At 35.2% G+C, this 8,468-nt stretch overlaps 2 non-coding genes across 2 annotated transcripts; both read right to left on the bottom strand.

Moving 5' to 3' along the window:
* Positions 1 to 4,850: 4,850 nt before the first annotated feature.
* LOC113870514 lies at positions 4,851 to 4,956 on the bottom strand. Its single transcript, XR_003505538.1, has one exon. It is a non-coding gene; the product is annotated as a small nucleolar RNA R71 (small nucleolar RNA).
* A 2,842-nt stretch (positions 4,957 to 7,798) lies between these two features.
* LOC113870593 lies at positions 7,799 to 7,905 on the bottom strand. Its single transcript, XR_003505614.1, has one exon. It is a non-coding gene; the product is annotated as a small nucleolar RNA R71 (small nucleolar RNA).
* Between the last annotated feature and the right edge of the window lie 563 nt (positions 7,906 to 8,468).

The raw sequence follows: 8,468 nt of genomic DNA on the forward strand, positions 1-8,468 counted from the left end.
AACTTATCGGTGGTCAGCTACCAAATTCTGAGTTCCACTTCTATCATTGATTTCCAAAGCAAATTCTTGAAGTAAGAGCATCCATCTTATGAGCCTGGGCTTAGAATCTATCTTTTTCAGCAAATACTTTGATAAGTCTGTAATTAGGCCCTATTTTGCAGCCCATATATTCATATTTGACCTTTATTTTATTTAGGTTTTACATTAATTTATATATTAATTATGCAGTTTGGTATAAAGAGGCCGCAAGTGAATGTTGGGTGCATTTTGGGCCCAAATTGATGGAAGATTAGAGCTTCGTAGTAGTCAGCATGCCTAAACCCTTTCAACAAGCACGGGGGTGCTTCGAGCCCATGCACGGTCATGCTTAAGGCCTTGCACGGTCGTGCCCATCTGTGAGAAGCCCAATTATCAAGAGTCTTTAGGATTTTCAAATCCTATTAAAAAGGAGATTTCAGGCATCGTAAAAGAGACCGTTTTTATCTTAGCTTTGGCTCTAGAATACATTTGATCTCGTCTCTCTTACGCGGTGTTCGAAGGGCAAGTGTACCCATCCAGAAGTAATAAAGGGTTCTTAATTTAAGTTCCCGAATTATCGTCCCACAAGGATTGTTTACCAATTACTAAGATTTTCCTAATTTAATTGTTTGAGCTTCAAATATACGAGAATAATCAACACAAGAATTTAGAAAATCAATTATAAAACTAAGAGCAAGAAACACAAAGCACGTCTTAGTTACACTTATCGGAGAAAAACCTAAGGCGTATGGGTGTTCTCATTCAATCCTTTATGTTATTTTTCTATTTAGATCTAAACCCGATTTCCTTGTGATTACTAATCATTCATACGAATACTATTAATATTCAATAGTCATGCAATATTAATATTCTTTTCTCTAAATTAACATCCCCAATGGTCATGCAAGACATCAATTTAAGAAAGCCTAAGGAGCTTATGAACTTGTTAATTCAATAACGATTAGAAGAAGAAGATTGGTTTGGTCTACCTAATCTTTCATCTCATTTTATCCTATAGATCTATTAAGTAGCCAAGGTACGATCGCCTGATGATGTAATTAATTAGGGTTAAGAGTGAGAAGCAATAGGATAAAATCTAATCACGAAACGGAAATCAAGTTTAGATTCAAATATCAAAATCCCATAAATTCATAAACAATAATCCCCATAACCCTAGCTATGGATTTAGTTACTCATGTAGAAAGAAAGTGCTTAAACAATCAATAACATATCCATAATGAAGAGATATAGCAAACTAGAATAGGAGATGAATCTTCAGTCTTCAAGTATGGTCACTTGAAGCTCCAAGTCCTGCCAAGAGTGTGGTAACAATCCGTACAAGAGGGGTGGAAATGATCCGAGATCTAGAAGGAAAGGTTATGTGTAAATTCGTGCTCAACCAAAAGATCCCCTTCATGATGCCTTTTTCTCCCCATTTATAGAATTTTGAACTCCTTTAAACTTGGCAAGTTTGGGTAACGCAAACAAGCACGGCCGTGCATGATGGTTCAGCATAGTCGTGCATTTCGTTGAAGCACCCCTGTGCTTCACTGAGCGTGCTTATTGTTGTGAGGTTTTTAAGCCCATTCATTTGCGCCCGAAATGCACCTAAAATCTACTCATGGTCTCTTTATATCAAACTGAATAATTAATAAATAAATTAATGTAAAACCTAACTAAAATAAAGGTCAAATATGAATAAATAGGCTGTAAAAGAGGGCCTAATTATAGACTTATCACACGGGATCCTTGGCACATGATTGGCGAGACTTGGAGCTTCAAGCGATTATACATGAAGACTGAGAACACATCTCATACTCTAGTTTGCTATTTCTTTTGATTATGGCTTTGTTTATGATTGTTTTAGTTCTTTTCTTTAGCATGAGTAACTAAGTCCATATATAGCTAGGGCTATGTGAACTATTGTTCATAAATTTATGGAGTTTTGATGTTTGAATCTAAATTTGATTTCCGTTTCGTGATTAGATTTTATCCTATTGTGCTTCTCTCTTAATCCTAATTAATTATATCGTCAGGCGACCATACCTCGGTTAATTAATAGATCTATAGGATAAAACGAGACAAAGGATTAGGTGGACCAAACCAATCTTTCTCTTCTAATCGTTATTAAATTAACAAGTTCTTAGGTTCCTTAAGCTTTCTCAAATTGATGTCTTGCATGACCATTGGGGATATTAATTTAGAGAAAAGAATTTTAATATTGCATGCCCATTGGGTATTAATAGTATTCGTATGAATGATTGGTAATCACAAGGAAATTGAATTTAGAGTTAAATAGAAGAATAACATAAATGATTGAATGAGAAAACCCATATGCCCTAGGTTCCTCTCTGATAATTTTAACCAATACGTACATTGTATTCCTTGCTCTTAGTTTTATAATTGATTTTATAAATTCTTATTTTTAATTAATCTCGTATCTTTGAAGCTTAAACAATTGAATTAGGAAATTCTTAGTAATTGGAAAACAATCCTTGTGGGACGATATTTCGTGAACTTAATTTAAGAACCCTTTATTACTTCTCGATGGGTACACTTGCCCTCCGAACAAGTCTTTGGCGTCATTGCCGGGGATTGCTTTTTCGATATTAAGAAAATCTCAAATTTAATTGATTTGAGCAATTTGTGTTTTACTTTATTTTAATTCTGTTTGTTTATTGTTAATTTTCTTTTATAATTCTTGTATATATTTTATTTTAATTTTTTTATTTCGCAATATTCTTTTAATGTATGCTCACTCGTTCTAAGTGCTCTACAACTTGTTTATTTGATCCGTAGATTGAGAGAACAAGGTGTAGACAAAGAAAAGAAGTGAGAGAGCAAAGAATGACAGAGGGAAGGAGATCAATTTAAGATTACATGACACCCACTGCTAGAGGCACTCCTGGAAGCATTGCGGTACCTAATGTGGAGGCTAACAATTTTGAATTGAAACTAGCACTCATAACCATGGTCCAGAACTCGATACAGTTTGGAGACATGCCTAACGAAGACCCCAATCTTCATGTGACAAAGTTCCTTTGATTGATGGATACAATTAAGTACAATGGAGTCTCCAACGATGCTATTCGACTTTGCCTTTTCCCCTTCTCAGTATCTGAAAGGGTGAATGCATGGTTTTCCTCACTCCCAGCCAACTTGCTAAATCCACATTTTACTATTATTTTAGCCTAGTTTTTGTTAGCAAATAAAGAGTTAAATAGTAAATAAACTTGAAAATATCATAAAAATTGCATTAATATTCATAATTGTATAAATAGTTTAGAATTTTAGATTTTATTCCAATTCTGGGCAATTTTGCTTAAAAAGACTTAATTTTGTGCAGAAGCTTGAGCTGAAGATGTTTGAGTTGAAGATTGACATGAAGAAAGTAGAGGAATTGAGCTTAAAAGATGAAGAATCAAGTGTTATGTGTTGGGTGTAGCCACTTTGAGTGCATAGAGTTAACACTTTGAAGAAGAAAATTCATGAAGACCAAGAGAGTAACTACTTCAAGTTTTCAGAGTAGCTACGCAGTAAGCGCGTAGCCACTCCAGGTGCTGAGAGTAGCTACGCCCAAGGCCAATTCAGAGCTGCAGAGTGCGCGTAGCTACTTCAAGTGATCAGAGTAGCTACGCAATTGAGCGCGTAGCTACTTTAAGTGCCAGAGTGGCTACGCAGTCAGCGGGTAGCCACTTCAAGTGCTCAGAATGTCTACGCAAAAGTAACAAAATTTTAAATATCACTTCTAAGTGTCAACTTTGGACGATTTGAGTTCCTAATTCAGTTATAGAAGCTTCTAGAAGACCTTTCATGCTATAATCCTCAGAGATTAAAGTGTGGAAGTGGAAAAGGTGGGAAAAATATTATAAATAGAAGTTAAGAGTTCAGAATTGGAAGTCTTTTGTCATTTTTGGTTTCCTTTTCATTTCCACACCTCAGGAGAGTTAGAAAGGGAGATTGGGGGCGACTTCCAAGCTCTGGACCTTGAGGAATTAGGCTGGGGATTGGATTTATGAAGAAATTCTGCTGCTCCTCTTCTTCTACTCTTTCTTTCTCTTTTTCTTTTAGGAGCATGTTCTGATTTCTTTTTGTTATGGATTGGTGGATTCGATTTTGATATTGTAAATTGATTGTGGATCTGGATTTTAAGATCTTGATTGTATTGAACATTTAATTCTGTTCTTAATGCAATTATGAACTAATCCTTTATTCAATTGAACTTAGAGGAATCTTCATAAATGGAAATTGAGTTTATATCTCAGATCTCAATTAAATGTGAAGGTTATGGATATCTTAGGGATAAGAATTCGTGATCTTGTGATCTCTTAATTTCTAATGCCTAATGCAATGTTTGATTGAATTACACCTAAGGAATTAGAGTAGTTTAGTTAGATATTAGGATCAATGAGGCAAAGAATTGTCCTTTGATTAATCTAGTGAAATTGATCATCAATTAATTAAGGAACTTAGAGTTCAGATCTACTTCAGTTTGACAATTGATAAAGAGGTGAAATCAATCCTAACTTCATTTACATATCATTTCATTTCTATATTCGTACCTTTATTTTGCTGTATTTTTCAGATTTCTACACTTCATTGTTCTTGTTTGTTAAATGATTCAAAACACTCCAAATTTGTTTGGCTTAACTAGTTATTGATTTGTGAAGTGGTAATTGATAGAACTAATCCTTAAGAATGATACTTAGGACTCATATTGATTTCCAAATTTTATTACTTGCTACAACTACCTAGTACACTTGCTAGTTAGTTCTCCAATTTGTGTGACACAACAATTCTTGAGAAAGGACTTTCTCCTAGCAAGGTCTTCTAAGCTTATGACGGAAATATGTTGCTTCCAACAATATGAAGCATAATCCTTATTCGAAGCATGGGAGCGATTTGGAGAGCTTTTGAGGAGATGTCCTCATCATGATTAAATGACGTGGAGACAGGTGCAAATCTTTTACAGTGGTCTATCAATCACTACCAGGGCTACAATTGATGCCGCTGCAGGAGGGTCCTTCATAGAAAAAGATCCATATGATGCATACAAGCTAATAGATGAGATGAAATCTTCTAGCTTTCAGTGGCACACTGCTGATTCTTACGACATCAAGAGGAAAGAGACCACCCTAGTCTACCAATCAGAAAGCAACAGCCCACTAATGAACCAAATGGCTGATGAATCCATATTTTTACTAATATTTTAGTGTATTTCTAACCCATTTGATAAGGAAAATATATAAGAAAAGCAGAAAAATTCAGAAAAATAGAATGATTGAAAGTTTTCTTTTAATATGTAGTTATTTTAGCACTTGTGGAATTTTTGCTTAGATCTTAAGAAATTAGTCTCGTTTTTGTAGGAATAATTTGAGCAAAAGTCATGAAAATGGAAGATCAATGGAAAGGAAGAGGAAGAATAGCAATTTTGGACTCCAAAACATAAGAACAATGGAATGCAAGCTAGGCGTGATCACTATTGTCAGTGAAAGTGATCACTCCAAACATCAAAGAGGAATACACACGGGGCGTTAACACTTTTCCCAGTGAAAGTGATCGTTCCAGAGCTTAAAAGAAGAAAAGAGTCTGGGAGTGATCACTCTTACCAGAGAAAGCGAGTGTTCCAGAGAGTTATTTAGAAGAACAAGCTCTGCATTAACACTCTTGCTGGCGAAAGTGAGTGTTCCAGAGAAGGCAAAATTTCAGCGAGCTCTGCGTTAACACTCTTACCAGCGAAAGTGGATGGTCTAGAGAGGAGTGAATAAAGGCAAGTTGTGCGTGGTAACTCTTGCTCTCGAAAGTGATCATGCTCAACTACTCGACCTCCTGCATTACAACTCTTAGTAGCGAAAGTGATAATTCCAGTTTCCAGAAACCACATGAGCTTTTGCGTGGCCACTCTTATCAGCAAGAGTGATAACGCACAGAATTGGGATTTCTATAAATACATGTTTTAAGCTCAGAACTCGAGGCATTTTGTTCATTTTCCATTTTTTGTTAGATTCTCGTTGAGAGAGAGTGAGAGAGAGGATTGGGGTCGAATTTTGAAGCTCCAAGAAGAGGCATTAGATTGGAGCTCGTGGAGATGGCTTCTCTGCAATTCTTCTCTTTTTCTCCTTCTTTCTCTTTCTTTGTTACAATGTTTGCTTAATTCTCCATAGTTAGGAGTTTATGGAACTTGAATTGATGTATTGATTCGATATTTGCTTCTGAAATTTGAGTTTTTGGATTAATTGAATTGTTAATTCTGCTGTTATTGCACTTTGTGAATGGAAATTTGTATGGTTAATCAAAGAGGAACATTTACCAATGGAAGTTGGATTTGCTTCTCTGATTTGAGTTAGCAATCAGAATTAGGGATTTCTTAGGGATAAGGAGACCTAATACTGCAATCCTACGGTTCTAAGTCTTAATGCAACTTGAAATTGAACTTCACTTAAGGGATTAGGGGGATTTAGTTGCTTGTTAGGGTCAATGATTTAAGGAATTAAACTTTGACTACAAATAAGAGAAACTGATTGGCAATTAACCAATTACTTGAATATTCACAGGCATGATTGAATTGATATTGACATTCTTATGAAATAAATTCCTAACTATTCATTCCTATCTCATTTCATCACAACTTTCATACTCTGTTTTTACTGCAAGTTTCTTACTTTTTAATCATGCTTGTTCTTGACTTTTGAATGTTATAAATCTTCCAAATTCGTATGGCTCAAATGGTTATAGTTCTGTGAAGTGATAATTGATTTCCTAATTCCCTGTGGAGACGATATTCTGATCTTAAAAATTACTCATTACTTACTGCAATTCTTAGTGCACTTGCTAGTGTTCAGAATTGTAAACAATAAGTTTTTGACGCCGTTGCTGGAGAATTTGTGTTTCAATATCATTAGTAGCAGAGAGATAGCTAGATTGAGCATTTATTTTTGTTTTTTTGCTTCTAAGTTTTTCTGCATGATTTTCTTTTCTATATTTTGTGTAGTTTTCTGCACTATTTTCTGCTATTTTCTGCATAATTTCATTTGTCATTTCTCTACATCATTTTCTATTGAATTCTGCATAATTCTGTAGTTGCTAGACTTGAATTTTATATGCTTTTGCTAATATTTTCTGCATAATCTTTGCTGTGCATTTCTGAATATCGAGTTGTAGTTTAATTTTGTTGCATTTTGATTTGTATATGCATGGTAAAAACAAAAATAAATTGATTATGGTCTCTGATCCTGACATAGACATAACCTTAAGAAGATTAAGAATAGAGGCTAGAGCAGAAAAATTCATAGGAAGTGATAGTGAAGTAGAAGTTGTCTATTCTCCAGAAATTCAGAATACTCCTAGAGTAAAAAGAACACCTACACCTTTGAGACAACAAAATCCAAAAATAGAGATGGCAGAATAGAATAGGATTAGAACATTAGGGGACTATGCAATTCCTATTATGCAAGGTTTTAATTCTTCTATAATTAGGCCAACTATCCAAGCCAACCACTTTGAGATTAAACTTGCCCTATTACACTTAGTCCAACAGGATCAGTTTTCTGGTAGAAATTCTGATGACCCTAACCTATATATTTCAAACTTTTTGCAACTGTGTGATACCATAAGAATGAATGGAGTTAATGAAGAAGCCATCAGACTGTGATTATTTCCTTTTTCCTTGAGAGATAGAGCCAAATGCTGGTTGCAAGCTCAACCACAAGGAAGCATCACAACTTGGACAGAGCTAGTGAATGAATTTCTAACCAAGTACTTTCCTCCATCCAAAGCTGCCAAGCTGAGAGGAGAAATTACATCTTTTGTGCAGCAGGAAGGAGAGTCATTGTATGAAGCTTGGGAAAGATACAAAGAATTGTTGAGGAGGTGTCCACATCATTGTATTCCTGATTGGATGCAATTGGAAACTTTCTATAATAGAATGAACACATCAACAAGAACAATGGTTGATGCTGCTGCTGGAGGTTCCTTAAGGAATCCATCCACACAACAGTCTTAATTTTAGAGGAATCCATCCACTCAACCTTAAGGAACTCAGAAATTTTCCAAACTGATGAAAGAAAGGTTGACTGAGATGGAGGAAACCATGCTGCAATTTATGAAGGTGACCCAAACAAGCTTCAAGAATCAAGAAGCCTCTATACCCAAATTGGACAGCTAGTTTAGTAGTTGTCCAACAGAGATGAGGGCAAATTTCCAAGTAACACAGTAATAAATCCTAAGGAGCAATGTCAAGCCATCACTACAAGGAGTGGAGCTATAGTTGCAAGTCCAAAAGCTGCAAAAAAGAAAGTTAATGATGAAGCAACAAAGAGGAAAATTGAACAAGATCTACAACAAGAAAATTTTAAGCTATTAAAGAAAGATCATTCAGAAGAAAAAGTAAAAGTTCCTATGAATTCTGAGAGAAAAACTAAGAAGGAACTCTTTGAAGATGCTTGCAAGCC

Source organism: Abrus precatorius, unplaced genomic scaffold (genome assembly GCF_003935025.1).
Source record: "Abrus precatorius isolate BTA unplaced genomic scaffold, Abrus_2018 Scaffold6, whole genome shotgun sequence".
NCBI lineage: Eukaryota > Viridiplantae > Streptophyta > Magnoliopsida > Fabales > Fabaceae > Abrus > Abrus precatorius.